The sequence below is a fragment of the Varanus komodoensis genome, unplaced genomic scaffold (assembly GCF_004798865.1).
Source record: "Varanus komodoensis strain SLA01 unplaced genomic scaffold, ASM479886v1 scaffold12, whole genome shotgun sequence".
In the NCBI taxonomy this organism is placed as follows: Eukaryota; Metazoa; Chordata; class Lepidosauria; order Squamata; family Varanidae; genus Varanus; species Varanus komodoensis.
Genome location: NW_025335349.1, coordinates 29,778,789 through 29,793,616, shown reverse-complemented (window position 1 = coordinate 29,793,616; position 14,828 = coordinate 29,778,789). Strand labels below are relative to the sequence as shown.

Here is a 14,828-nt window from a genome sequence, read left to right as displayed (position 1 = left end):
ATATTTAAAACTATTTGTTGCTTATTAGATCTGAAAGTTGAATAAGAAATAGTGATTTCTGCCAGTCAAATCAGGATTGTCTTGGATCTTAAGATGAATTAACTTAAACAAATTAACAGGTTGAGTTTCCCAGAGTCATTTCTTCCCACAGTCATTTCTGGCTTTCCCACAAACCTTCTCTAGGATTCAGGGGTCTCTATTCTTTTATGTGTTGCACTGTACTTATTTTACTGTCCCCTTTAAGTTCCAATTTCACTCCCAAACCGTATTCTTTGGAGCTATGGATATGTCAAACATTCACCAGTGAAAGAATTCCCTCACACTTCCTGCTTTGTACTACCTGTTTTACAAGGTCAAAAGAGAGAACTTGGTGCATTTATTTCATGGAGTTGAATCTCCTGAATCTCAGCAAGGCCTCTTCCATGCTTTGCTCCCTCTGTCATCCTGGGGAGCAGGTCCTGGGGCCCAAAGCTATTAAACTGCAGAATAAGATTTGGACCAACTTGGTACTCTTATATAAGAATGTAAGAATGTAAGAAAGGCCATGCTGGATCAGAACCAAGGTCCATCTAGTCCAGCACTCCATTCACACCATGGCAAGCCAGCTGTCCACAGAATCCCTCAAGCAGGATGGGTGCCAGACCTCCTCCTGCCCAAGCTCCTCAGCAACTGGTGCGTGCAGGCAGGCCACCTCTGGTGAAGGAGGAAGCACAATAGCCTGCAAGGCTAGTAGCCACTGATGGCCTCCTCCCCATGAATCGGTCCTGTTCTTTTAAAAGCCATCCAGATGGACAGCCATCACCACTGCCCATGGCAGCCAATTCCATAGTTGAACTATACACTGTGTAAAGAGGTCCTTCTTTTTATCTGTCCCAAACCTCTAACCAATCGGCTTCATGGGATGATCCCTTTGGATGCAAGTGTTATGGGAGAGACAGAAAAAGATTTCCCTCCCCACTTTCTCCAGCCCCCCAATCATTCTTGTTGCCCTACTCCATACCTTTTCCAACACAGTAATGTCCTTTTTCAGGTAAGGAGACCAAACCTGTACACAGGAGTCCAAGTGTGGTCACTTGGATTTGCACAAGGGAAGTGATATTTTGTCAGTTCTTTTTATTCTGTTCCTAACGATGCCTACATGGAGCTTTTCTTCCTCACAGCAGCTGAGCACGGTGCTGACATTCTCATCAAGTTGCCCAGTACTACCCCAGGATCCTTTTCTTGCTCAGTCACTGCTATCTCGGTTCCCATCACTGTACATTTGAAGCTGGGATTTTTTGCCCCAACATGCATTACGCTACACTCTACTACGTCTAGACTTCCTTCTGTATTGCAGCCCAAAACATGGGATGTACTCCTGTGAGAACTAAGACCAGCTCCTTCTCTGTTAGCCTTTGGAAAGTGGTTACTCTCTGTCTGCTGCCCTTCCGATAGCAGGCAAAGTCTACTTTCTGTCAGAGAGCCGCAGAGTATGTGGGTCTGCAGGCTGTTTTGACACTGTTATTGTTATGCTTTTATTGAATTTTAGGGCAGAATCCTATAAGGATGCCTGTAAGCCCCCAAGCTCGCCCCCTCTCTCCTTCCACTGTGCATTTTTGCTATTGGGAGGTGGCCTTCTTTGATTTGCCTGTCTGGCTGGGGTGTCTCAGGGGAGCAGGAGAGGAAGCTGGAGCAGCTTCAGGTTAGTTAGTGCCCTGGTGCCCCAGTCTCCTCCCTTCCTCTGAAATGCCACCTTAACTTCTTTCTGTGAGGTCACTTTCCTGACTTTAAAGGGCAGCCATCATGGTTATTTCTGTGCCAGCTTACAAGGGCATGAGGTATGTATTGGAGGTCCAGGTCCTAGCTATAAGGTTGGAACTCTGTCTGAATTTGAACTATCCTATGACCTCTCACGAATCTCTAGGGAGCCACAGGACTGTTTTTTGTGCGTTTCATTATTTGTTTTTGCAAAGTTGCTTTGAATGACATTTTTTGGTAGAAAGGCAGACTATACATTAAATAAATAAAAGATGCAGCTTGTCAGCTCAGTCTTTTAAAATGTACTGTTTACTGTTTTACTATTGTTCATGTTCTTTTTAATTGTTCGGCAGTGTCATTGTTTTCAATGGTCATCCACAGCTTTGATGCCTTTTAGCAGAGGGGGCTGTGTACAAATACCAATAGTAAATAAATGGTCAGGGATGCTACTTGCTGCTTTCACTAAAACTGTCTTTCCTCAACCAAGTACCTTCCAGATTTGTTCAATTAGAACTTCTGTAATACTTAGCCAGATAGGCCAGTGATGTTCCTGGCTGGGAATTATGCCAGTTGTGGACACTTCTGCTTCACAATGCATCTGGTGGACACCAGCTTGAAGAAGGCTGATTAAAACTCCAGACAGACTCTTCCACTTTCTTCTTTCCATCCCTGCAACTCTCAATTCCCTTTCTTGTTCTGTAGCAAGTGTTCATGGATACATGGATGCTGGCCAGAATGCAAACCTGGTGGAGGTGCATTGCAAAAGCCAATCACAGGAAACGCTAGGTGGTGCCATGAGCCAATGCACTGGAGGGTGTTCATCTCTGGAGACTTCAGATAATATCCAGCATAGGTCACTGATAACATGAGGTGATCTAGGCACAGTCCTCAGCTGCAGCTCCTCATGTTCCTCTCAGCATCTTTTGCTGCTCGGTGCTATTAACAGCATCTCTTGCCACTGGTTATTATCAGAGCCAGTCACACTATCAGATGGTTGGGACACCTGCAGAACTCAGTCAGGGGCCACACATTCCAGTTGCTCATTAACTGGTCGCATTTTCCTGCCTGATCTCTCTGCATCTTTCCTTTTCCTTAGGAATTTGTGCCACAAGAGTAATCAAAGCAGGATGGTGGTTGTAAGTATTTCTGTAACTTGACTACTGCAGAAATCTTACACTACTAGGAGGAGGGGGGGACCCTTGCTGCAATCTGCAGTTCCCATCATTATCACTTGTGACCGAGTAAAAAGCAGTAAGTCTCTCACTACTCATGTGCATCACACAACGTAAAGCAGACACCTGACGCGAGCTCGGTTCACCACTGCACACCATGCCTATCGCCTTTGTCCATGAGTATGGGCTTCTTCTGTTGACTTACCTGAGTACATTGGTAGGGGTATGTCTTGTAATTAAGCCATTGGCATACCCCTGACTGTCTCTCATGAAGACCCATTTCTTCCTCATCTATACAATCACCTAACCTAACCTGTAGAGGGAAATGCCTAAATCCTGTGCATGCATCAGTCCATGTAGGCATGTGCCAGTCCTATAAATACACTCAGCACAACTCAAGGAAGCACATGGGATTTTCAGTTTCTTAGTATGGTCTCTGAAAGATCCAAGCACAACAGGTAGCGACAGCATCACACAGCATTGGTACCACATCCATTGAGCTGCCAGGCATTTTCCCCTTTTCTGACTAGAAACGAGAAGATGTGCACATTAGAGAAGAAAATGTCACTCACCAGTTTTGTTGTTTGATGCTGAAGAGAAGTAAGTTGGTGGTAATTGTCCCCGTTCTCATTCCATAAAATCACACTGGTTTCCCTTATGCATATTCTCATGTGGCTAAGCTTCCAGGCGGAGAGAGCAAATGTGCAAACCTCGTCCCTATACTGATAAAATGATTTGGAAGAACAACAACATAGATGCACTCTGAGAAATCACTGAAGTTGAAGATCACCGTCGTAAAAGCTTTATGCAAAGCATAAAGCAAGCAAAGGAACAGAAAAGATCCCTAACAGCAATACGAGGCAGATCCAATAACCACAATTGGATTCTTTAACACTTTGTGCCCTCTTAACACTGTAGCTAATACTGGTATCAAAGAGCCTTGTTTGTGTTGTCAAGGAAGCCCCTGGCTATATGATGCTACATGCTATTATCCAGCTCTCTCTCTCTCTCTCTCTCTCTCTCTCTCTCTCTCTCTCTTTCAGAACTGATCAGCCCAGCAAGCAAGGAGGAGGGGAAGAAAAGTAATCGCTGTCCAGAGTAAACAAAACCAGAACGGTAAGCAACGGCCACTCACGACTACTCAAACAGGCATTAGGGCAGCCATTTAAAAAACAATTAGTTTTACGTGAAATCCATAAGGGGCAAACGAATCCCAGCAGTTGGACCGGCAGTTCCTGATCACAGCTGATGAAGTGATCTCTCACTTGCCCAGCTTGCAGTACAGCTCTCTGTAATCGCAGCAACAAAAGCAACCACCACATCCATCGCTCTGGGACATCGGCACGAACATGGGAAAGCTCCCAACCAGCACTGAACAGGTTAGCATTCAAAAGGTTATGAAATCTGTTCGCATCAATCAAAACAATGACGCTCTAACTCTGCTTAGGTTTAAGCAGCAGCAAATGCTACAGCACATCTTTCACAGTGTCTTAAACTATGCCATAGGAAAGCTTGGGTAACATGATTTGAATCATTAAAAAAAGGAGGCAATAAAAGGAAGGATAATAGAAAGATTCTCCCATCAGCTGGAATAGGATTTCAAAGAAAAGAATGCTAAAAATACAGCTATGTGTTTTTAATCTAAAACAAATATGGTCAGATTTCATACTGTACATTCCTGGTTCATTGCATGGGAGTCCTATTAAGCACCTAGCAACAGAATAAAATTAAGAAAGCCTTTAGGACATTTGTTTCCGATCCTGCCATTTTCAATTGTTGGCAAGACTGTTTATAATGCCCCCGTGTATTTACTCTAGCTCAGTTATGCAAGACAACTGATGCAGCATCAGTTTGGGAGAGTCACTTGAAGAGGGGCTGAGATCCTATGAAACACTGAACAACCCCATCCCTACAGTTTTCATCAGGCACAGAGTCTGTATTACCCAAGAAGGTGCGTTCCTTAATGCACTTGAATGGTCATACCAAACTCTCTGATCAGGATGGGTAACAAAGGAGAAAGGGGAGCATCTGATGCACACGACTGTGAGGCACGGGGACTTTAAACCGAATTGGCAGAAGTGACCACAAGCTGGAGGTGACACTTGTTCCTGGATGGTCACACTCATGCAGGTGTGCAAATTTGCATATGTAGATGTAACCTCCAGGAGAGTCCTCCAGAGAGTCATGCTGTATCCCTGACAGATTTCATCGTGTACTTTGATGAAGTGGGGAAATACATGTGAGAAAAGCAACAGTCGAAAATGTTAAAACTTTACGACTATAAGATTGAGGGCTGAATCGAACAGCGTGCTTCTGCCCCTACCTCTTCCTTTTCACCCTGCTAATTCCCCTCCTTGAGGGGTGGGCCCTGCTGAAAGGACCCATCACTTACGCAAGGGACATTTAGTGCTTCCCAGGGAAAACCCCAGAACAAGTGGAAACACCTGTTTCTGGATGGATGGAGGTTGTCAGAACTCCCTCATGCAAGCTCCATCAGCCAGCCTGCTTCCCTGAGTGAGCATTGCCACTGATTTTGGGTTTCCTTGGAAGCACTAGATCCCCTCGCACAGATGGTGGGGGCTGCTTGTGCAACAGAATTGCTGGGGTGTAAGGGGCTTGGCAGCACCACACACACACCCTACTGGATTCTGCTCAAATAATGCAATCAATATCGTGTCAGATTGTATACATATTCCCATTATAGTCATTCACAGTGATACTGTAAGTAATAATAGCTTATATTGCCTCAGAACTTTGCATAGCTTTTTCCTCTTTACACTGTCCTATCAAGTTATAGAGCAATTTTGGGAGGTGGAGGAAGAAATAATGTCACAGCAGGTTTAAGTCACAGAAGTGGGATTCACAGGGCTTAATTCCTGGTTGGGCCTGATCATTAAGGAATCCAGAATTGGCACAGGGTAGCCAGCTTTTACCAGCCTGCCTTGGAACTTAATCACCTCAAACAGCATACTGTATTCTTAAGTTCCACTCAAGACAGGCTGATCTATGCAGTGATGGAAGACCAAACAGCTGAGGAACCCTACCTCCTACCAGCAAAACTAGAATTTGAGATAGTAGATCTTGGAGTATGTTTTCTTCTTGGATCCTGACTGAAAGGAAGGAAGGAAGGAAGGAAGGGAGGGAGGGAGGGAGGGAGGGAGGGAGGGAGGGAGGAAGGAAGGAAGGAAGGAAGGAAGGAAGGAAGGAAGGAAGGAAGGAAGGAAAGAAAGAAAGAAAGAAAGAAAGAAAGAAAGAAAGAAAGAAAGAAAGAAGTGTGCTGGGGAATAAGAAAGAGTGGCTAACAAAGCTGCGTGCTTATATGCACTTGGGTTGACACCTTGAAATGTGGGTTGACACCATCCCTGACCCTCAGGTTCATAGACCACAGCACTGGAAGGCAGTACCTCACTGCCTTCTTTCTGCTTTCTCCTGCACCATGAGGCATGGCTCCCTGGGATTCCAGGTCACTAGCCCCAAGAGCATTCTCTGTATGGGAGGCCCTGGGTGTCCCTTTTGTGCTCACACTGTGACTGGAGCATGGAGCTGGCTAGAAAACCACAGGGAATGCTTCACAGCAGATGGAGCCCTGTGGGCACATGAGACAGGGAGAAGGTGCAAGCGAAAGGAGAGCTCTGGCCTTCCGAATTTGGGAATGGCACCAGAGGCAGGGAGAGAGAGAGAGTGCAAAGAAGAATCACAAGAAATAGGCTGTGATTCATACAACTCTGAGGTGCCTGGGTTTGATGTCTATGTATTCAACCATGCTTGCGGCACTGAATTTGAACTGCCTCCTCTCTTTTTTTCTGCTTCTCTTCTTTGAAGCAGGTATCACATGCTCCTCTCTGTGCTGGGAATAACTTGTTCAGCCATAGAATTTGGCCAAAGCAGATGAGCAAAAATTTGTTCCACTCTGTTTTGCCAAACTCACAAATTTCTCCATAAATAATATTGAAAGAGCATGAGGTTGCAAAGAATGTGGATATGGGAGAAATCAGAAACTGCTAGGTCCCTCCATCCCTAGCCTGAAGGGCCATATAGTCTTCAAGAGTGCTTTTTTTTGTTAAAAAAAAAAAAAAAGGTGCCGGAACTCACATCTTGTTAATCTTTTATTTAGGGTTTTTTTAGGGTAATCTTTTATTAGCAGGACCGGTGGTTGAGAAATAATTAGTATTTTTTTTCATTTTTAAATTTGGGGTCACACTTTTACACTAAAACTTAAAAAAAGATTTTCAATTCACCAACTTTTTTTTAAAATAAAGAAATAATTTATGCTTTGCACGTAGCCAGTCACTCTACACACACCAACACTGTGTAATGAAACATAATGGTCGCCGCCCGCAGTAAGCACTCAGTGCGCGACCACATGACCAATCACAAGCCGAGCAGCGTCACAAGCCGAGCAGCACCATCACAACCAGCGCGGACACACAAGCAGCCCGCACGCACTATTTTAATGATTTTGCTGCTGACCTGCTACGCCCGACAGGGCGATTCAAAATCATGTGGAAAAATCCATCGAAAAAAGGTGCCGGAACACCGTTCCAGTTCATTCTATGACAAAAAAAAAGCCCTGGTCTTCAGGATGGGAACCCAACAAGTTCCTATAGTCCAAGGATGGGAACAAACAACGCAACAAGGATGGGAACACAACAAGGGCCAACAAGTTTGGGTGGGCTCAGGATGGCCTTAAACAAGCTTGATTACAGGGAATAAAAGGGAGCCTTCCTTGGATTCCCAGCTGCTTGACCGAATGAAAACTAGCGGACTAAGCATAGCAGAGGCCATGCTTTTGAGAGGTGATTGGCTAGAGGCGTCTGAATGAAGGATATCATTTCAGTGTCCAGGGATGCTTTATCCCGCTGGTGAGTCTTTCAGTGTTGGATCATGTTTCCCTTCGGGGCTTTAAACTAGCCAGTTTAAAAAGTTGCTTGCCTAGCACAGTGACCTGCTAGTGGTAGCAGCATTGATGCACCCATTGCTCCCAGGCTCTGCATATTGCAAGAAGGCAACTTCTTTTAACTAATATGAGGTAGTATCCATCCAGGACGTGCGCTCCAATGACAATAAAACGCACTGGAATCAATAAAAGTAGCCAAGGGTGCTAACATCAGGGTCTTCCCAACTTAAGCTGCCATGACACTTTTTCCATGCAGGAATTCTCAGAACAAAGTTACAGCAAGCACAGTATCAACAAAAATACAAACACACATGTGCTAAAGCCATTATGGTTGAGCTGTTCAGTAACATTCTGAATGGGTTGATGTGAAAACTAAGTGTGCAATTGTGTGTTCGTTGTTGCTGTTGTTGTGACTGGGACCACTTCTCTGAAAATACAGGATTCCAAGCTAGAAAGCTCAGACTCTGAAGATGAGCTAATTGAAGAAGAGGAGGGTTGGGATGTATTACTGAAATGCCATCCTTAATTAGCAGTGAGAATTTAGACCACCTTTGGTTTGTGGGGAAACAGTATATAACAAGGAGGTTGGGTGGGTGGGTGGTATGAGTTCTTCAGCTCAGTGGTTCATTATCAAATCGATTGAGTGGACCAGTTAAGTAATGTCTGGTGTTCCTTCCTTCTGCTTACAAGCAGCATGGACTTCCCTGAGAGTGGAGTCAGCCTCTTTTGGGGGAAAAGGAGGAAGGGGATTCATCCTGGAATCAAGCTGAAGAGATATCGCCATTGATCAGAGAGATCACAACTTTGACAGTTGTTACTTCTTAACAAGTTTATTAGTACTCAGTCTTGCAATCCAGTCTAGCTCAGTAGAAGACTATTTTAGATGCCCTTTGCTTTTATGTTATGGAAAAAGAGGAGAGATGTCTCATGGCAATAGTGATAATACAGCCTATCATTATGGAACTTGGTTTAACTAGATTGCTGATTCTCGTTGGAAATGTGGCACTTGGAGAATGGAGAGTCTGTACTGGGGAGAAACTGCACTCACTTCTTTACCTGAAAACTATATTGGATGTGGTGTGTATCATTCTTAATGTGATCAGCCATACAAGCATTTAGAAAAAACTGCCTAGCTGTGGAACACTCTGATATGGAACCGATAATGAAATTGTTGATATCAGCAAAGATGATACTGGGCTTCAAATTGGCATTTTTCTGAAACCTCAGCACTATATAATGCTATTATGGTTTGCCACATATCTCAGGTAGCCAAACTGACACATTCAGTAAGGAAGTGCAAAGAACAGCAAGGAATCAATACTCTTCAGCCAACAAAAGATGTTATTTAGTTAATGTCTCCTTTCAGTAGCATTTCATTTGGGCTATCTTGCCTCACATAATTTCTTTCTTTCTTTCCTTCTTTCTGACATTAAACAATAAAAGCTTAGAGCTGCCCAAGATGATGTCAATTTTCTTTTCTCCATTTGCATCTGCGTATGACCAACAGCAAGCACCATTGTGAGGACTTTCCATTCTGACATCAACAAAGGTTTGGTTTCAACCATTGGGTAGTATAAAAATGTACAAACAAATAAACAAATTGCAACATGATTCCACAACTGGAGTGGAATTGCAAAGTAATCACCTTTCTTCAATGCAACTGGCCAGCTACTGAGAGTTGAATGCAGTCACAATTTTGTTTTGCTTTTATTGCTGTGCCCCTCCCCAACCCTGTGCCCAAAATACTACACAAGACAGTCCTGTAGCCTTCATGCAGCCCAGGAAGATTACAAGGAAATCACAGCCAGAGACGATTCACAAATACCCTCACAAGTGGCTTATTCATTTTCTTTCCTTCCAGTTTTGCATAAGGAAAGAGGAAAACTTAATTAATTATGGTCCTATACTGCCCAATAGCTGAAGTTCTCTGGGCAGTTTGCAACAGTTCATAAAAATCACACAACAGAATATGAACTAGGGGAAAGCTAGTTCCTCCAAGATATGGGATTGATAAAGCTAAAATAATAAAATATCGTTGGAAAGGACTTAAATGGCAATAAGATGAACGCAAACTTCTTTCAGAGAAGCACAGTAAAGCCATTGAGGAAAAATAAGTTAGGGTGCAAAATGCTACAAATAACAGCAACTGAGAGTTTTGCAGAACTTTAAGACTGCACACTTCTTAAAAAAAGTAAGCAGCCAGTTATTAACAGTACAATGCTGTGCATGTCTACTCAGAAGTAAATACCACTTGTTTCAGTGTAGCTCACCCCCAATCAAGTACACAAATGTGTGTGCTTTTAATTGTGATTGTTCTAGCAAAATTTAGGTTCCTATTATTGTTATGGTTTCTTTTTAGTTCCCATTATTGTTCAAATGCTTTGAAGACTTTTTCCTTGGTGAAAAGGTCAGTTATAAATCAAATATAAACAACCACATTGTATAGAAAGCCATCAAATCATCAACATGCATGTGAACTTCCTGTAGAAGCTATCTGAGACCCATGGGCAGCATAAAATGTTATAGTTTTATTATTCTCATTTAAGCCCATATCATAAATGATCCTGGTATCTTATTAACTACCTTATCTTATTAAATACTCAATAGAAACAAAACTGACATGGAGCAGCTACAGGCATTTGCTGGAACAAGGGCTGCTAATGTGTGAGGCCTTGGAACCGAGCAAACAGATATTTGCAATGGTAGTGGGCAACTTAGGTGGCTTAATTAAAGAAAGGACTTGTGTTTCACTCTTAGGAACTCATTTCCTCCTGGGTCAGGATATGGTGCTTTTTCAGCTATCACTCAACCCTCTGCACAATTTGCTGCACTTAATAGTCTTTGTTTGGGAAAACATATTAAATGTTACTGAAAGAAAATTAACTGGAGTGAAAAACACAAAAAAACCTCTTTTTCTCTTATACACTTATATACTTCTATGCAGTGCTTTTTTTGTAAAAAAAAAAAAAAAAAAAGGTGCCGGAACTCTTGTCCCCGTGGGCAGTAAGCACACAGCCCAATCCCAAGCCAGCAGCGAGCAGCAGCGGAGCAGCGTCCCAAGCAGCTGTCTCTCACTATCAGATAGCAGATCGCAGGCACTATGTTAATTATGTTTGCTGCTGATCTGCTACGCTGCTCAAAATCACTTCATAAAATCCATTAAAAAAAGGTGCAGGAATGCTGTTCCGGTGCGTTCTATGACAAAAAAAGCCCTGCTTCTATGTACAAAAACATCATAAAGGAACAGAAAAAGAAGAGGTGGGGTGTGTGATAGACATATTCGGTGTGCTGGTGTCTGCCTCCCTATAAGGAATGTGTGATTTATGTTCCCTTTTGTCCAAATAATGAGAAATTCAAGAGAGCTTCCTTATTTGGAGACTGAAGTGCATTCCATCAGTGTCATGTTCATAAGTATTTATTTATTTTTATTCATTTATTTAGAATTTTTGTACGCCGTCCCATCGCTTATAGCCTTGGGACGGCTCACATAAATAGGAGTGGGAGCCTACTTCCAAATTTAAGGGTGCACCTAGGTTACGGGTTAGGCAGTTGCATGCTACGAGATCGTAGCATCACAGCAGTATTAATGCAACCCTCCCAACATCTCGGACATCTCTGGGTGAAGAAGTTGCAAACACCTTCTCCAATTCCATTCAGACCAGGCAAATTGTGTTTGCAGTCCAATTCATGTGCTACCAGCATTAAGGTAAGAACTACTGCAGTGCAGCCACCCCTGCTGTGCTCTAATAGCATTTCAAGTATTGGATTAGACTAGAGGAAAATCATTTGGTTGAAGCCAGTGATGTGGTTCTTTCCCACACCAGTGTTGCTGATCCTCCAGATCCACACATCACTGGCATGTGCCCACAGTTTCAGTCCCACACATGCAACTGAGTTCTGCTGCACCAGAGGTGCAGCACCTGTCTTCTCCCAGTGCATCCTCTGATGTGTCAACACAGCTTGCCTTTGAATAGTATTTCAATGTATTTTATCATGTTGTAAGCCGCCCCGAGGTTTCGGCAAGGGGCGGCATAGAAATGTTATAATAATAATAATAATAATAATAATAATAATAATAATAAGTCCCACTGGATCTGCACTTTGGAATGGTCTCTGCTGAGGCAGGGAAAAGGCAGCTCCTCCCCATTGAATCAGAGAAAGCAGAGCCTTTGCACCTTTGCTTTTGTGTTTTGTATATGTCTAGCAGTGCATGTGCACCCTGGCCAAAGTGTGGCACAACAGATTTCCACTAGGGAAATGTTGCCTCTGGGGAGAAAAGGGCCACCCCACTCTTGCATTAATCACAGCAGAAGCAAAAAGTACCTATTTTTCCAAGATAATTTCACTTCCTCTCATTTCTTGCTCTCATGATTTATAGCAGGTCTCGGCATTATCTTTGACATGGGACCATGGTGGCCTGATGCCTGGCACCCCAGCTATGGGCACAAGGCTTGGTGTGATGGCGCCAAAACTGGTACCAGCTGCTGCCAGCGAGAGTAAAAGAAACATCAGCTCCTCAGCCCCCAGCTGCTCTTGGTCTCTTGGGAATGACTGGTCACAGATCCTTCTGGGGTTGGTTGTATGGGGCTTCTTTGCTCTTAGAAGCACTCAGGTAGGTTCTAGGGTTGCTCAGCTTGTTGCATGCAACCTGGTTGTTCAATTAGCATTGGCCTGAACAATAAAATGGCATGCCCTTTTTGTGAGCTTTCCCTTTTTCACCCCCAAAGCATACAGTCTCAGTTCTGATGAAAATTGTGTAGAAGATTTACTAGGGACTTAGAAGCAAGTAGCAAACTGAACAAAGGCTGGTCAGAATAAGAGCACAGAGCAACAAGACGTTTAAAGTGTCAATTCAATACCAAATGCCAAAGATCTCCAGCTTTCCTCATGCCATTGTGTAGGGGCAATCACCTTTTTTGCCAGTAAATGATGAACAGTGGAGAGGAGGGGGACTCACTACAGTAGAGGTAGGTGAACTTTTTGGGCCCATGCACTCATTTGGCAATTTGACAAAATGGCTGCCATGGGAGGCATGGTAAAAGACAAATAGCCTGTCCCAAAGACTTGAAAAGAAGGCAGAGGTGAGTTCTGAACCCCAGCACAGTAAACATCACCTTTTAATACACATTTTTCTGTGCTAATAGACACCCATTTTACAGCAGTCCCTGCTGCCAGTAGGAAAATGTGTTGGTTTAATTAAAATAAGGTGGGAGAGTAGAACAGCATGGTGGGCACCAAGGAAGCAGTCCACGGAGAGAGGAGGTCAGCAGGTGCTACACATGGGCTAGCAGACACCACACTGGGACCACAGCTACTACACTGGAGCCCACAGGTACAACCCTTGTGCAACACAATTTGCACACTGAATGTGGAGAGATGGCATACTTGTGGGATGGAGACTGTGGAATCCCAAGGGGGGCAGGAGGGCAGTTGCTGCGAGGAGGAAGAACTAGAGGGGATGAATGTGTGGTCAACCCCAGACTGGACCTGACTCCTCCCTTCAAACAGGGAAGGTAGTTTGGGCAAAAGGAAGGAGGGAGAAGGAGGCTAATATAACTCAGATACACTGATTCATTGGAAAGTGACTTTATCAGCTAATTAACTAAGTGGTTAATTAATATAGCTATTACATCTTGATAATATAGCTGATATGTTAAAGTATTTAATAAAGACAATGGAAGCACAACTGGATGAGACAAGAAACTAATTGATAGCTTGGGAAATCATCTTAAAGCCACACTGATGTAATCAGAAGATGTGTATAGACATATGAAGCAATTTGGATTATATAAAGTGCATTTGGGAGCTGGGGAGCATCTCTTTCAGAACAGTGGGGAAATGCAGTATGTTTCCAACAATTTAGCTGTTAACAGCAAAAACAAGTGATAGTCACATATTCCAAGTGTTTCCCTGCAAGTTTCACATGATCACCTGATGCTGATGACTAATCACATAATTAGGTCCTCCAAAAGCCCACCTTCACTGCTTTGAGGAATACAATTGCTTGTATCCATGCCAACTGGGACACTAGAGTTGCAATAGAGTTGGCATTGTCTCCTCCTGGTCTTACAGATATTTTTCAGCTTTTGCAAGCTACTTGGAAGAATGAGACCCACTATAAGATTTCCTCAGTCTATACGCTGCCGAGAAGTTAGATGTGATGTTAAATGTGTCATTAAAATCTTGCAAGGTTTCTTAAAACAAGCCTAACTCCTCCCACACTCTTTTATCAGGAGCACAGCACACAGGGAGAATTCAAACCCACCCCCGAGCTGCCATCCCAGCAAAAAATAACCCCACTAAGGATATGTGAGGAATATATTTGGGGGTGGAAATCCAACAGATGGTCTCAACTTGGCTATCTGAATTCACATTGGCTCTGACTTGATCTCGCATGAGCTGAATTCGCATGCAGATTTTCTGCTGCTAAAATGGGCTATAATTGCACAAGTTTACTTCTCAAAAAGAACACTCTGGACATGTTTGTAAATTTCAGGACTCACAAATTGCCCAATTTTTCTGAGTTTTTTTTTAAAGCACTTGTGCAAATCATGGCCCATTTTAAAAGCAAAAGAAATCAGATATAATAGGCATAATATTGGTGAGAAAATGAGGAGGTGGCGGAAGGCACTAAACACCTACAAATGAATTTGCACAAGTCATGAGAGCTGAAAAATTACAATTGAAAAGAATAATGATAAATGTGCTTATGTGCAAATCATGCAACTGTAGTCAAAATTGTACTACTAATGTTGAACTTGGCAAAAAAAAATTGTAAAGTAGAAAATATGGCAAGATAATGATGAAGAAGTGTGAGGATAAAACTGACAAGCAATAAAACATTAAAAACCATGTGACCTCATTCATGCTGATTTAAATATGCAGACACAATTAGTGCAGATGCCCTGATCTGCACAGATCACCATTTGCACAACAGCCTGAGATGCCTGATCCTGCCAAACCTTGGAACCTAAGCAGGGTCGGGTTGGGTTGAAATCTGGATGGGTGACTTGAGTCCTGCA

At 43.2% G+C, this 14,828-nt stretch overlaps 1 protein-coding gene across 3 annotated transcripts in view; it reads right to left on the bottom strand.

The window, feature by feature from the left end:
* ANKFN1 (ankyrin repeat and fibronectin type III domain containing 1) overlaps nt 1-14,828 on the bottom strand; it is a 302,123-nt gene that overhangs the window by 115,315 nt on the left and 171,980 nt on the right. For 2 of the 3 annotated variants that reach the window (XM_044422144.1, XM_044422147.1), the window contains exon 3: nt 3,482-3,631. The exons of the other annotated variant lie outside the window; for it this stretch is intronic. The gene's annotated coding sequence lies outside the window, so the exon portion shown is untranslated. The remainder of the gene's footprint in view (nt 1-3,481; nt 3,632-14,828) is intronic. 3 annotated transcript variants of the gene reach the window in all.